This window comes from Ascaphus truei, chromosome 4, assembly GCF_040206685.1.
Source record: "Ascaphus truei isolate aAscTru1 chromosome 4, aAscTru1.hap1, whole genome shotgun sequence".
NCBI classification, from domain to species: domain Eukaryota; kingdom Metazoa; phylum Chordata; class Amphibia; order Anura; family Ascaphidae; genus Ascaphus; species Ascaphus truei.
This window is the reverse complement of record NC_134486.1, coordinates 313,516,017-313,530,873: the sequence shown is the minus strand read 5'-3', so window position 1 is coordinate 313,530,873 and position 14,857 is coordinate 313,516,017.

Genomic DNA, 14,857 nt, shown 5'->3' with positions numbered 1-14,857 from the left:
CTTCCATGCTGGCAGTAAACCCTGGTAAGTGCAGGAATGCCAGCAGTAGTTATGGAGGTTTTTCCCTCACACTCTGGTGAGGTGCCCTATGTATGGATGGGAGTGGCTGCATGCTCTGAGTCCCTGGTTAGTGACATCAGAGATGTGCATGCCCCCTGAGGTATATAAGGCACAACACTGTCAAAGTTAGTTGTTGTTGCTGATGTGTTTGGCTCCTGTGAAAGGGATTGCAGGATAGCTTTGTGCCCACTAGTGCTGTAACTAGTGGCACGGGTTTCCAAATCAAGTCTGTCAAGGCCACACTGTGTCCAGGGACCTGGCACAGGGGTGATCTCCCGGTGGGGAGAGGGGATCCCACTCCAATTTGGAGGGCGTACCTGGCAAAGGGACAGCACGGAGAGATGTGCGGCTAAAGCTGATAGCTGCCAGGGGCAGTCTATTACATCGATACCATCAATAAAGATGCCCTATTCAAAGATACCCCCACTGTGTGAGTGTGAAGTTACTCAACAGTGGATGACACCACCAAGAAGGAGTTCCTCACCAGGACCATCTCCCTGCGGAAGCACAGATCCTGATGAGGTGGAGGTGCTGCACATGATATAGGTAGGACTCGCACCCACTACGTCAGCTGCCTGTCTGGTTGATATCCCCATACACCATCCTGCGGGAGACTCAGGAGACCTGTTGCCTACAGGTGCACCACCAGACACGACCATGTAATGGAGGGCTGGTTAGACCACACGGGCCAATGTGAGATTGGATGGGTCAGACTAGAGGGAATACCCATTACATATATATATATATATATATATATATTGTGGCAGGACAGACTCATGGAGGGGTCAGTAAGACGCTAGACACGATGGGAAACTTTAAACTGTAGTGGTTTATTAGCCACAACCAAATAAAGTACGGGTGCACTGTCCCTTTAAGAAACCAAATTACAGAAAATAAAACCTATTCCCGTTAGGAAAACTAACTCAACTTCTTGAGCCCTTACTAACAGGGCAGCCAGCGAATCTGGTTATGTCCAAAACATGTGCTCCACAAAGTATAACAATAAGGTATAACAATAAAGTCGTATCTGTATTGTAGCTCCAACAGCAAACAGGAACGCCGGTTCCGGGGTGCAGGCTGTGTCCAGCTCGCAGCAATCTTTATCTTTATCCTGGGTTGGGGTCCCAGCTGGTGCCAGCAGCAAAGCTCCTCGCAGGACTGGGGGACCAGAGCAACAACAAGGGCTTCCTAGCCGGGAGAAGTCTCTCCACCCTCCTGGGGAAAAACAAGCTCACCTTGTGTGAGCCACTTCCTGCTTTTTAAACCCGCAGTCTCTCAGGCATCCTGCTTAATTAGGCTGCAGGTGTATGCAGTTCTCCAACTGTAGGTTAACTGGTTTAGTGCTGGAAAGTACACACATCCTCCATTTCAGCTTACTGAGTCAGTGACTCTGTCACATATCCTTCCCCGCCAGCGAATCATTGTCCTGTGAGCGGCCTGTGCACCATTCCCATGCACCAGCATCTTTGTCGAAAATGTCCGACGTCGGCCCTTCCATCACCCCCTTCTCTTTTTTTTTTTCTTGCCTTCCAATTTAGGCATTATCTTTTTGGGGTAATTACCAGGCCATCTGGGCCTGAACACTGGTACCTCACTATCTCCTTGTCTTGTGCCAGTTTCAGTTTAAGGTTGATGCTCTGCTTTTGTTGCGTCTCTTCTTGACAAGGTTCCTGAGCATCCTGCTGTCTATTAGCTCTCTCTGCCAGGACTCTGCGCCACGCTGTGACCTTGATCTGCAAATCCTGAAATGCATCGTTGTCCTTGTCCTCTTGTGCTCAGAGTCTCCCTTATCCTGTAGAAGAGCATTGACCTGGTCAGCTCATTGCATACACTCGCCAGTGACTGTTTGGCCTTCTCTTTTGGACCTTTCTCCCTCAGTGTACCTTCAGTGTTGGGTTCCACACCATTTATCTTCAGTACTTCAACTTGGTCAGGATTCCTATTAACCCGAAGTGCACCCATAGCACCTCTCTTTTACCATCAGCAGACTCATAGGCTTGGGCCTTTCTGTCTTGACTCTTTAATTTACTCTGTGGGAGAGCTGCTGGACCATCTGTGCAGTCTTTCTCCTCTTACAATCACGGGCACACTTCCGTCTCATTCGCGGCTGTCTCTTCACAGTGGCTGCCCTCATGGCAAGGAATCCACTTTGTGTCCCCTGGGCATTGTAGTTTGATTGGATTCTTACTGTGCTAGTGCATCGCAAATTGACCTTCGCATTCCGTGCCTTGCGGAAAGTAGACTGAAGTTCTGCAACGGTATCGCGGTCATGCTTCCTGGAGTGCCTCCCTTGTTTAATCTTTACCGCTACCTTTTCCATGGACTGCTTCAGTTACCCAAACGTCTGTCTTGGGGTTGTAAGCGTTTCCTCCAGCTTCATCTGAGAAACCTCCTGCTGGGCAGCAGTAGAGTCCAACATAGCGTCCCACTCAGTCTTGAGAGCCTCGAGCTCCTTGCCAAGGTCACACTTTTGTTTCTCTGCCATCTTGCGGCCAGCATGCTCAGACTCCAGGTCCTTCCTCAGGTCTTGAAGCTGTCCTTCTGCCTTTCTTCTTTCACACAGTGCAGCTGCTAGTTCAGCTTCTTTAGAGTTGAGTCGCGATTCTACATCTCCTAGCAGACTCAGAGCAAGGCTTAAATCACTCTCTGTTTCTTTATTCTGGACCTGCTGGTGCTCCTCCTGGACCTTGTCCAGCTCCAGCTGTAGCCAGGCCCCCTCATTGGCCATCTGGACCAGCTGCTTGTGGATATCGGCCATCTCTGTCTCATGGTGCAATGTCAGGCAGGCTACCTGACGGACGGACACCTCCTCCATCTTGGCGCGCTGTATCTCGCGCTCAGCCATCTGCAACTCTTCCTGGTGCTTGCTCTGGGTTCGCATCAGCGCCTCCTTCATCTTTTGGAGCTCTGCAGTTTTTGTCGCTAGGATCGCTGCTGCTTCTGTTTTCCAGGCATCTTTCTCCTTGGTATACGGACTCATTGGCATGGCGCTGCCTCTCTACTTCTCCAGCTCTTGCTTCAGTCCCTGGACCTTCTCGTGTTCCTTCTCATACAGAGTCACCTGGCTTCTAAGCTCCGCCTCCAGCGATGCTCCTGTGGCGCTCAACGTGACCTTCAGCTGCTCCAGGGTGAGGTATTCTTTTCCCACCATTCTCTCTGCATTCTGCAGTGCAGCCTGTACTTCTACTTTTTCTTGCGCCAATTGCGTCTTCACTTTCTGTGCTTGGTGAAGCTTCTCAGTCCCTTCACTGACCTGACCAGTCAGGTTTAGAACCTCTTCCTTCAGGTTTATATTCTCCATTTTCACAGTCTCTATATCCCTAAGGACCGTCTCATTGGCTTCCTTCAAAGTACCCAGCTCTGTATTTAGACAGTGGCTCTCCTGGCGTGAGTGTTCCACCTCTGTGCTGAGATGGTGCACCTCTTGTAGATCCTTCCCATATTTCTGTTTCATATTAGCAATTAGTCCATCAGACTTGTTCTGCTTTTCATCCATGGTAGCAATTGCGGTGTTGGCCTTTTCCAGACTTGTCGTCAGCTCCTCCAACTCACCCCGTAAGAGACGCTCTGTTTTCATTTAAAGCCTCATACTCTTGTACAGCTGGGAGTTTACACCTCTGTACCTCGGCGTTCGCTTCTCGCTCCCTATTCAATTGCTCCTGCAAGACATCAAAATCACGATGGGCAGTTTGGAGTGCAGAAATTAAGGCCTCTTTTTCCTGGATCAAGGATTCAGCTTCCCTTTGCTCCTCCTTTTCCTTTGCCACCGTTCCTGTGACAATTCTGCCCATCACTCCGGTCTGCAGCACATCTCAGTGCCTTGCTGGTGCCTGTTGTCGTGATATCGCAGGCTCAAGTGGTTCGACCATTTCCTCTGTGATTTGAGAAATATTTTTCTTTCTCTTTGCTTTATTAGCTCCAGAGACATCAGTGGTACTGGGCACACACACACTGGTATCAGCTTCCACATCTTGCTTGTACTCACAATGCGTTGCGTGCTTTGCAGCTGTGGGAGACATTATTCATCATGTTGCTCCTGTTGCCACTGTTTATATTTGAGAATTTGGGGACACACCTCTCCCGTGTGTCCTGGTTCATGACAGGCCCAGCATACTGAATCCTTTAGAAAGTCACCTGGTTTACTTCTAGCCGGCACGGCTCCGATCTCCTGGTCACGGACTCCAAGGTTATGGGGTCCTGCGCTCTGGACACTGGTCACTTTTGCAGCTTTCATCTGCGGGTACGGCTCTCTTCTCGGGGCCACATATGCGTCGTCATCATCATCATCATCATATGGCCTGAAGGGACACTGTTTTGTATGATTACGTACATTGCAAAACTGACACTTGACGGTGGCCATTTTAAAACCCCGGGTTTTTTTCCCACACTCGACGGGGCAGACTTTGCACAACACACTTAAGTTGTACGTGCTTTACAATATTTGAACCTTCTGGGTTCTTCTTAGGGCAACTTCTTTGCAAAAATCCATTTTCATTTTCTTTTATACCAGACAGGGCAAACTTTACAAACAGCACTTGCTAGCTGCAAATTCACTCGCATCAGCAAAAGGCATTAGCTTTACCCAGCAATCCTTTCATACCCGACGGGGCAAACGTTACACTCAGCACTTGCTAGCTGTAAATTCCATGCTTCAGCAAAATCATTTTTTTGGTTTTCTGCTTAAGTTCAGTGTCTCAACACACCTTCATCTACTGACCCCCAGAGGCGTAGCATCCCACTTCTGACACCACCTGTGGCAGGACGGCCTCGCGGAGGGGTCAGTAAAACGCTAGACACGATGGGAAACTTTAAACTGTAGTGGTTTATTAGCCACAACCAAATAAAGTACGGGTGCACTGTCCCTTTAAGAAACCAAATTACAGAAAATAAAACCTATTCCCGTTAGGGAAATGAACTCAACTTCTTGAGCCATTACTAACAGGGCAGCCAGCTAATCTGGTTATGCCCAAAACATGTGCTCCACAAAGTATAACAATAAGGTATAACAATAAAGTCTTATCTGTATTGTAGCTCCAATAGCAAACAGGAACGCCGGTTCCGGGGAGCAGGCTGTGTCCAGCTCGCAGCAATCTTTATCTTTATCCTGGGTTGGGGTCCCAGCTGGTACCAGCAGGAAAGCTCCTCGCAGAGCAACAGCTAGGGCTTCCTAGCCGGGAGAAGTCTCTCCACCCTCCTGGGGAAAAACAAGCTCACCTTGTGTGAGCCACTTCCTGCTTTTTAAACCTGCAGTCTCTCAGGCTTTCTGCTTAATTAGGCTGCAGGTGTATGCAGTTCTCCAACTGTAGGTTAACTGGTTTAGTTCTGGAAAGTACACACATCCTCCATTCCAGCTTACTGAGTCAGTGACTCTGTCACAATATATATGTGCAAAGAAAAAAGAAGAAACATCGCATCCACTCTGATGATTAAAGCAGTTACCATAACCCGTATACCGTTACCATATATATACAGTTAGGTCCTGAAATAATTGGACACTGATACAAGTTTTCTTATTTTGGCTGTGTACCAAAATAAATTCAAGTTGCAGTTAAATAATGAATATGGGCTTAAGGTTTAGTCTATCAGCTTTAATTTGAGGTGTGACAGAGTCACTGACTCAGTAGGCTGTGACAGTGAATGGAGAGATGCTGCAGCCAGATCACTGAGTGTTAATCTCCTCAGACAGAGAAAGCACAGCTGAAGACTGATTAAACAGGGGCTGAACTCATGAGTGAAACAAGTGCTTTTAAAAGCAGGAAGTTGCTCACACAAGGTGAGCTTGTTTTTTCACAGGAAGGTGGAGAGAACTCTCCCGGCTTGGAAGCCGTAGCAGCTGTTGCTGCTCTGGTCCCCAGTCCTGCGAGGAGCTTTGCTGCTGGGACCAGCTGGGACCCCAACCCAGGATAAAGATAAACATTGCTGCGAGGCTGGACACAGCCTGCTCCCCGGAACCGTGTTCCTGTTTGCTGTTTGGAGCTGAAACAGATAAGACTTTATTCTTATTATGCTTATTGGATATTGTTTGTGTAGCATGTTTTGGGCATGACCAGATTAGCTGGCTGTCCTGTTAGTAAGGGCTCAAGAAGTGAGTTAGTGTCCCTAACGGGACTAGGCTTTAATTTGCAAGAAAGTAGTTTCTTAAAGGGACAGTGCACCCTTACTTATTTTGGTTGTGGCTAATAAACCACTAGTGTTTAAAGTTTCCCATCGTGTCAAGCGTCTTACTGACCCCGCCGCGAGGCCGTCCTGCCACAGAGGGTATTCACATCCAAATTGGAGGAAGGGTTTAGGAATGACATCTCTTTAATATGTAGCCCCCTCTTTTTGAAGGGACCAAAAGTAGTTGGACAATTGACTCAAAAGCTGTTTCATGGACAAGTGTGGTCTATTCCTTCATTATTTCATCATCAATTAAGCAGGTAAAAGGTCTGGAGTTGATTCCAGGTGGCATTCACATTTGGAAGCTGTTGCTGTGAACCCACAACATGCGGTCAAAGGAGCTCTCAATGCAAGTGAAACAGGGCATCCTTAGGCTGGAAAAAAAAGAGAAAATCCATCAGAGAGATAGCAGGAACATCAGGAGTGGCCAAATCAACAGTTTGGTACATTCTGAGAAAAAAAGAACGCACTGGTGAGCTCTACAACACAAAAAGGCCTGAACGTCCACGGAAGACAACAGTGGTGGATGATCGTAGTATCCTTTACATGGTAAAGAAAAACCCCTTCACAACATCCAGCCAAGTGAAGAACACTCTCCAGGAGGTAGGCATATCATTATCCAAGTCTACCATAAAGAGAAGAGGGTTCACCACAAGATGCAAACCATTAATAAGCTTCAAGAATAGAAAGGCCAGATTAGACTTTGCCAAACAATATCTAAAAGAAGCCAGGTCAGTTTTGGAACAGCATTCTTTGGACAGATGAAACTAAGATCAACCTGTACCAGAATGATGGGAAGAAAAATGTATGGAGAAGGCTTGGAACGGCTCATGATCCGAAGCATACCACATTATCTGTAAAAAAATGTGGAGGCAGTGTGATGGCATGGACATGCATGGCTTAAATGGCACTGAGTCACTAGTGTTTATTGATGATGTGACAGAAGCAGCCGGATGATCGGAAAGTCAGTGGTCAAGTATTTAGCCAAATCCTCTGAGATCCAGCCATTATTTAGTCCCATTGTGATAATTGAATCCACCTCACGCTTATATACCGCTGTGGGATCTGCGGTTAGCTTTTTATAATGGTCCTGGTGGGCGAGTTGACCCAGAATCTCATTGCGGTAATAGGAGTATGGCATTATTACAATGCCTCCCCCTTTGTCTGCAGGCTTCATGATAATTTCCCTTCTGTTGTTAAGGGATCTTAATGCCAGACGCTCACTCTTGGTGAGATTGTGATAGCTAATCTGATGGTTCATAACTCGTGGTTTAGTATTTGATTCAACCAGTCCCATGAAGGTGGAAATGCTATGATTGGAAATCTGCGGATCAAAAACACTTCTGGGTCTGAATTTCTTAGTATCCGAATAGACGCTCAATCCTCTGCCAGTGGTAACAGACTCATCTCTCTTGCAGAAAAAGTCTTTCAATTTCAGCTGACGGTGCATCCTGTATAGGTCTACTTCCCAGTCAAAGGGCTGTTGTGCGTTAGTGGGAACAAAAGAGAGCCCTTTATGGAGTACCGCCACCTCTGCCGGGGTGAGGGTATAGTCCGATAAATTAAAGATAACCGATTCTGTGTTCTTCCCCTCGCCCCTTTCGTCTTCGACTCTCGTGGTAGAGACCTTTGATTTCCAACCGCCCCTCCGGATTGGTCCCTGGCGTCTGAATCTGGTAACGGAGGTTTCTTGCCGAGATTCGGTAGTTTTGCTAAAAAAGGTTCAGTAGTGGTGTTGTCCTGGGTGTCAGATAGGTCTGTGTCACTGGTATTGTATCTTGACCCTCCAAAAGCTGCCTTTCTGGATTTGGAATAGTATCTCCTTTGCCCTGGTCTACCCTGAGTGCTGTCACTAAGCCCCAAAAGCCATTTATACACTTTGCGTTCTTTATAATCAGATTTGACCTGCTTCAACTTATCCCGTTTGTATTTGATAAGGTTGGCCCTGTGTAGGTCAACTGCGGTCTGGAGTTTATGAGTCCAATTAGTTGAAGAGTCTGATTCCAGAATGTGTCCGTGTTTCTCCTTGATGTCAGCAATGTCCTGTTTAATTTTCTTTATTTCCTTCGTGGACTGTTCAATAACCAGCAGGGTCAGGTCAAAGGAGCATTTATTTAAAATGGCCACCCACTTCTTACAGAATTCCGGATCCGTGCGTCCAATTGTAGGTTGGTTTTTTATCCGAAAACCACGGGGAAGGAGTTTCTCCTTGTGGTATTGAGATAGCGTTACAGCATGAAGGTAGAAATACACTTCTCTCTTCTTTAAACGTATTAAATCATTCTAAACGTCAGAGGGTTTCTCCGGTCCAAAAACACCTTCAGCAGTACTGGTACACTAAGGGTTAACTAGCAACCTATGTATATCCATGCCGCATGTGACGCCAACAGGTGTATTATGGGTTACCCGACTGGGATTACAGCAGGTTCCATCTGCCATAGGATTCTACAGATATACGCATGCCAGTATCTCTTTTTCTTAGGTGCTGTTTAGGACTAAATTCATCACTGCTACAGCACATACACATTTGCAGTGGTGTATCTGTACACGTGCAGTACACATGACTACCACTGGTATCTGCTGCCTTTAAAGAGCTGAGCACACATGTGGTTGCCTTGACAACCGGGCCTGCTGATGCAGCATCAGTTTGTTTACATGTAATCACATTGACAGCTTGGGTTTGATCATGTGACTTGGATTCCCCAATAGGAGTATAGACATGGAGTTGGAGCATGATCTAATTAGATTGTATTATGCACAGCTGTTTTGTCGCCGATGATGATGCTTTTTGATGATGTGGAGATGTTTATGTCACTTGGGTGTTGGGGTATATAAGTCACTCACTGTCCTGTGTCTGTTGCACCACCCTGAGGAAGATCCCCCTGTTGGATCGAAATGTTGGAGTTATGTGCTTTATTTAATACATTAATTTTCATTCACCTGAGTGCTGTCTCCTTTTTGCTGCTATGCGGTAATGTATACTTTTATTATTTATATGGGACCTGCCCTATTGCACCTATTCATTATTGAATTTCTATTGGAGTGCCAGTGATTTTTTATTATATATATATATATATACACACACACACACACACACACACACACACACACACACACACACACACACACACACACACACACACACACACACACACACACACACACACACACACACACACACACACACACACACACACACACACACACACACACACACACAGTGGTCGACAATTATATACATTTACTCGCCCGGGGCGGGTGGATTTAACCCCCGGGCGAGTAAATATTGGCCCAAGCAGCACACATGTGTTTTTTAAATTTCCCGCGCTCGCGCTGCTGCTTTTCCCGCGCTTGCGCTGGAGAAAAAAAAAAAAAGCCCGAGACTGGTTCATGTTGTTGGGGGAGATTACCCCGCCTCCGGCTCTCTGAGCAGTGGCCTCCCTCCTCAGCGCTTCCACTCCTCCCCCTTCCGGCAGCCAGCCCTTTCCACGCCTGTCTGCCTCAAGCCCCTGCAGGGCCATCTGTCGCCCCCCCCCCTCCCTCCCATCGGGCCATCTGTCACCCCCACCTCCCACCCATCGGGCCATCCTCCCCCCCCTCCCATCAGGCCGTCCGCCCCCCCTCGTATCGGGCCATCCGCCCCCCCCCCTCCCATCGGCCAATCCATCAGCCCTGCTCTTCTCCTGCTCTGATGGCCAGCTCAGATGTTAGCAGGGGAAATCCCCTAACCGGAGCTACTCCCTGCTCTAAGCAGGGGAAATCCCCTAACCGGAGCTACTCCCTGCTCTAAGCAGGGGAAATCCCCTAACCGGAGCTACTCCCTGCTCTACGCAGGGGAAATCCCTCACCCGGTGCTGCCCCCGCTGCCATGTGCGACCCCTCCTGCCGTGTGGGGGGCCCACTGCCGTGCAGGTGAGTGTTTGTGTGTGTGTGTGTGTGTGTGTGAGTGACAAACTGTGTGTGTGTGTGTTTGTCTGAGTGAGAGTGAGTGTCTGTGTGTCTGTGAGTGTGTCACCCTCTCTCTCCCTCTCCCTGTGTCACCCTCTCCCTCTCCCTGTGTCACCCTCCCTCTCCCTGTGTCACCCTCCCTCTCCCTGTGTCACCCTCCCTCTCCCTGTGTCACCCTCCCTCTCCCTGTGTCACCCACCCTCTCCCTGTGTCACCCACCCTCTCCCTGTGTCACCCTCTCCCTGTGTCACCCTCCCTCTCCCTGTGTCACCCTCCCTCTCCCTGTGTCACCCACCCTCTCCCTGTGTCACCCACCCTCTCCCTGTTTCACCCACCCTCTCCCTTTCCCTGTGTCACCCTTTCCCTGTGTCACCCTCTCCCTGTGTCACCCTCTCCCTGTGTCTACCCTCTCCCTGTGTCTACCCTCTCCCTGTGTCACCCTCTCCCTGTGTCACCCTCTCCCTCTCCCTGTGTCACCCCCTCCCTCTCCCTGTGTCACCCTCCCTCTCCCTGTGTCACCCTCCCTCTCCCTGTGTCACCCTCCCTCTCCCTGTGTCACCCTCCCTCTCCCTGTGTCACCCTCCCTCTCCCTGTGTCACCCTCCCTCTCCCTGTGTCACCCTCCCTCTCCCTGTCACCCTCCCTCTCCCTGTGTCACCCTCCCTCTCACTTTGTCACCCTTTCCCTGTGTCACCCTCTCCCTCCCTGTGTCACCCTCTCCCTCCCTGTGTCACCCTCCCTCTCCCTGTGTCACCCTCCCTCTCCCTGTGTCACCCTCCCTCTCCATGTGTCACCCTCCCTCTCCCTGTGTCACCCTCCCTCTCCCTGTGTCACCCTCTCCCTCTCCCTGTGTCACCCTCTCCCTCTCTCCCTCTCACCCTCTCCCTCTCACCCTCTCCCTGTGTCACCCTCTCCGTCTCCCTGTGTCGCCCTCTCCCTCTCTCTGTCACCCTCTCCCTCTCTCTGTCACCCTCTCCCTCTCTCTGTCACCCTCTCCCTCTCTCTCTCTGTCTCCCTGTCTCCCTCTCCCTCTCCCTCTCTGTCTCACTCTCTTCTTCGCTCTCTCTGTCGCACTCTCTCTTTGTCTCTCATTCTCTGTGTGTGTGTCTCTCATTCTCTCTCTTTCTCTGTGTGTCTCTCTTTCTCTCTTTCTCTGTGTGTCTCTCTTTCTCTCTCTTTCTCCGTGTGTCTCTCTTTCTCTCTCTTTCTCTGTGTGTCTCTCTTTCTCTCTGTGTGTGTGTGTGTGGGTGTGCCGCTCTCTGTGTGTCTGTCTGTCTGTCTCTCTCTGTCTGTCTCTCTCTGTGAAGCGCCGACGTCCAGACACTGGTTAAGGGGTTCAGGAAACTAGTCATTCACATCTGGCTTTTATTTCTAGATCCGACATTGACACACAAACACACACACACACACACACACACACACACACACACGTCTAATTGTAGTATAATGTAATACAATAAATACATATATGTCAAAAATGAATGTTGTTCTGACTAGGAATTTATTAAATGTATTTTATTTATATATTTTATTTTAAAGTGGGGTTGGGGGCGGGACTAGGGGCGGAGTTGGGGGCGGGACTAGGGCCGGAGTTGGGGGCGGGACTAGGGGCGGAGTTGGGGGCGGGACCAGGGGGCGAGTAGATTTTTTGGTGATTTGTCGAACACTATATATATATATATATATATATATATATATATATATATATATATATATATATATATATATATATATATATATATATATATATATATATATATACACATATATACAGTGTTCGACAATCCTATACATTTACACGCCCGGGGCGGGTGGATTTAACCTCCGGGCGAGTAAATAATATTGGCCCAAGCAGCACACGTGTGTTTTTTAAAATTTCCCTGCTCGCGCTAAAAAAAAAAAAAACTCCCCCTACCTGACAGCTGATTGGCGCGCGCTCCCAGGCTTTGTGGGCACGCGGCCAGGCTCTATATGAGCCCACCCCCAACGAGCTGCCATTTTTTCTGGCCGGAGATCTGTTGGAGAGTAAGTACTCCCTAATCCACCATCCTGCGGCCCCTCTGCTCCTTCCCTGCAAGCCAAGGTGTTCCCCCCCGGCTTCCCACGATACCTGCGCCGTGGGTGATGGTAGTGGGGGTGTTCCCCGCTTACCCCGGTTTCCCGCGCCACTTCCCGCTTCCCCCGATCTGTCACACAAGCACTCAGCTGTTAAGGAAACCCCGAGCACTACTCTTCTCCTGCTCTGATGGCCAGCTCAGCTGTTAGCAGGGGAAATCCCCTAACCGGTGCCTCTCCCTGCTCGCTCTAAGCAGAGGAATTTGCTTAACCCGTGCCTCTCCCTGCTCGCTCTAAGCAGGGGAAATCCCCTAACCGGTGCCTCTCCCTGCTCGGTGTAAGCAGGGGAAATCCCCTAACTGGTGCCTCTCCCTGCTCGCTCTAAGCAGGGGAAATCCCCTACCGGCCCTTCTCCATTCTATCAGGGAATGCGTCGGCGTCCGCCTCTGGAGGGGGCACGGCCCCTTGCAGAGGCCCTCCTGCTGTGCGGAGGCCCCCGCTGCCATGTGCGACCCCCCTGCCTTGCAGAGGCCCTGCTGCCGTGTGGGGGGCCCACTGCCGTGCAGAGGCCCCACTGCTGTCATGTGCGACCCCCTGCCTTGCGGGTGAGTGTTTGTGTGTGTGAGTGACTGACTGTGTGTGTGTGTGTCTGAGTGAGTGTGTCTGAGTGAGTGTGTCTGTGAGTGTGTCACCCTTTCTCCCTCTCCCTGTGTCACTCTTTCTCCCTCTCCCTGTGTCACTCTTTCTCCCTCTCCCTGTGTCACCCTTTCTCCCTCTCCCTGTGTCACCCTTTCTCCCTCTCCCTGTGTCACCCTTTCTCCCTCTCCCTGTGTCACCCTCTCCCTGTGTCACCCTCTCCCTGTGTCACCCTCTCCCTGTGTCACCCTCTCCCTGTGTCACCCTCTCCCTGTGTCACCCTCTCCCTGTGTCACCCTCTCCCTGTGTCACCCTCTCCCTGTGTCACCCTCTCCCTCTCCCTGTGTCACCCTTTCCCTCTCCCTGTGTCACCCTCTCCCTCTCCCTGTGTCACCCTTTCCCTCTCCCTGTGTCACCCTCTCCCTGTGTCACCCTCTCCCTGTGTCACCCTCTCCCTGTGTCACCCTCTCCCTGTGTCACCCTCTCCCTCTCCCTGTGTCACCCTTTCCCTCTCCCTGTGTCACCCTCTCCCTGTGTCACCCTCTCCCTGTGTCACCCTCTCCCTCTCCCTGTGTCACCCACCCTCTCCCTCTCCCTGTGTCACCTACCCTCTCACTGTGTCACCCACCCTCTCCCTCTCCCTGTGTCACCTACCCTCTCCCTGTGTCGCCCACCCTCTCCCTGTGTCGCCCACCCTCTCCCTGTGTCGCCCACCCTCTCCCTGTGTCGCCCACCCTCTCCCTGTGTCGCCCACCCTCTCCCTGTGTCGCCCACCCTCTCCCTGTGTCGTCCACACTCTCCCTGTGTCGCCCACCCTCTCCCTGTGTCGCCCACCCTCTCCCTGTGTCGCCCACCCTCTCCCTGTGTCGCCCACCCTCTCCCTGTGTCGCCCACCCTCTCCCTGTGTCGCCCACCCTCTCCCTCTCCTTGTGTCGCCACCCTCTCCCTGTGTCGCCACCCTCTCCCTCTCCCTGTGTCACCCACCCTCTCCCTGTGTCGCCCACCCCTCTCCCTCTCCCTGTGTCGCCCACCCTCTCCCTCTCCCTGTGTCGCCCACCCTCTCCCTGTGTCGCCCACCCTCTCCCTGTGTCGCCCACCCTCTCCCTGTGTCGCCCACCTCTCCCTCTCCCTGTGTCGCCCACCCTCTCCCTCTCCCTGTGTCGACCACCCTCTCCCTCTCCCTGTGTCGCCCACCCTCTCCCTCTCCCTGTGTCGCCCACCCTCTCCCTCTCCCTGTGTCGCCCACCCTCTCCCTCTCCCTGTGTCGCCCACCCTCTCCCTCTCCCTGTGTCGCCCACCCTCTCCCTCTTCCTGTGTCGCCCACCCTCTCCCTCTCCCTGTGTCGCCCACCCTCTCCCTCTCCCTGTGTCGCCCACCCTCTCCCTCTCCCTGTGTCGCCCACCCTGTGTCGCCCACCCTGTGTCGCCCACCCTGTGTCGCCCACCCTGTGTCGCCCACCCTGTGTCGCCCACCCTGTGTCGCCCACCCTGTGTCGCCCACCCTGTGTCGCCCACCCTGTGTCGCCCACCCTGTGTCGCCCACCCTGTGTCGCCCACCCTGTGTCGCCCACCCTGTGTCGCCCACCCTGTGTCGCCCACCCTGTGTCGCCCACCCTCTGTCGCCCACCCTCTGTCGCCCACCCTCTGTCGCCCACCCTCTGTCGCCCACCCTCTGTCGCCCACCCTCTGTCGCCCACCCTCTGTCGCCCACCCTCTGTCGCCCACCCTCTGTCGCCCACCCTCTGTCGCCCACCCTCTGTCGCCCACCCTTCGTTGCCCTCTCTTCTTCGCTCTCTCTGTCGCCCTCTCTTCTTCGCTCTCTCTGTCGCCCTCTCTTCTTCGCTCTCTCTGTCGCCCTCTCTTCTTCGCTCTCTCTGTCGCCCTCTCTTCTTCGCTCGCTCTAAGCAGGGGAAATCCCCTAACCGGTGCCTCTCCCTGCTCGGTGTAAGCAGGGAAATCCCCTAACTGGTGCCTCTCCCTGCTCGCTCTAAGCAGGGGAAA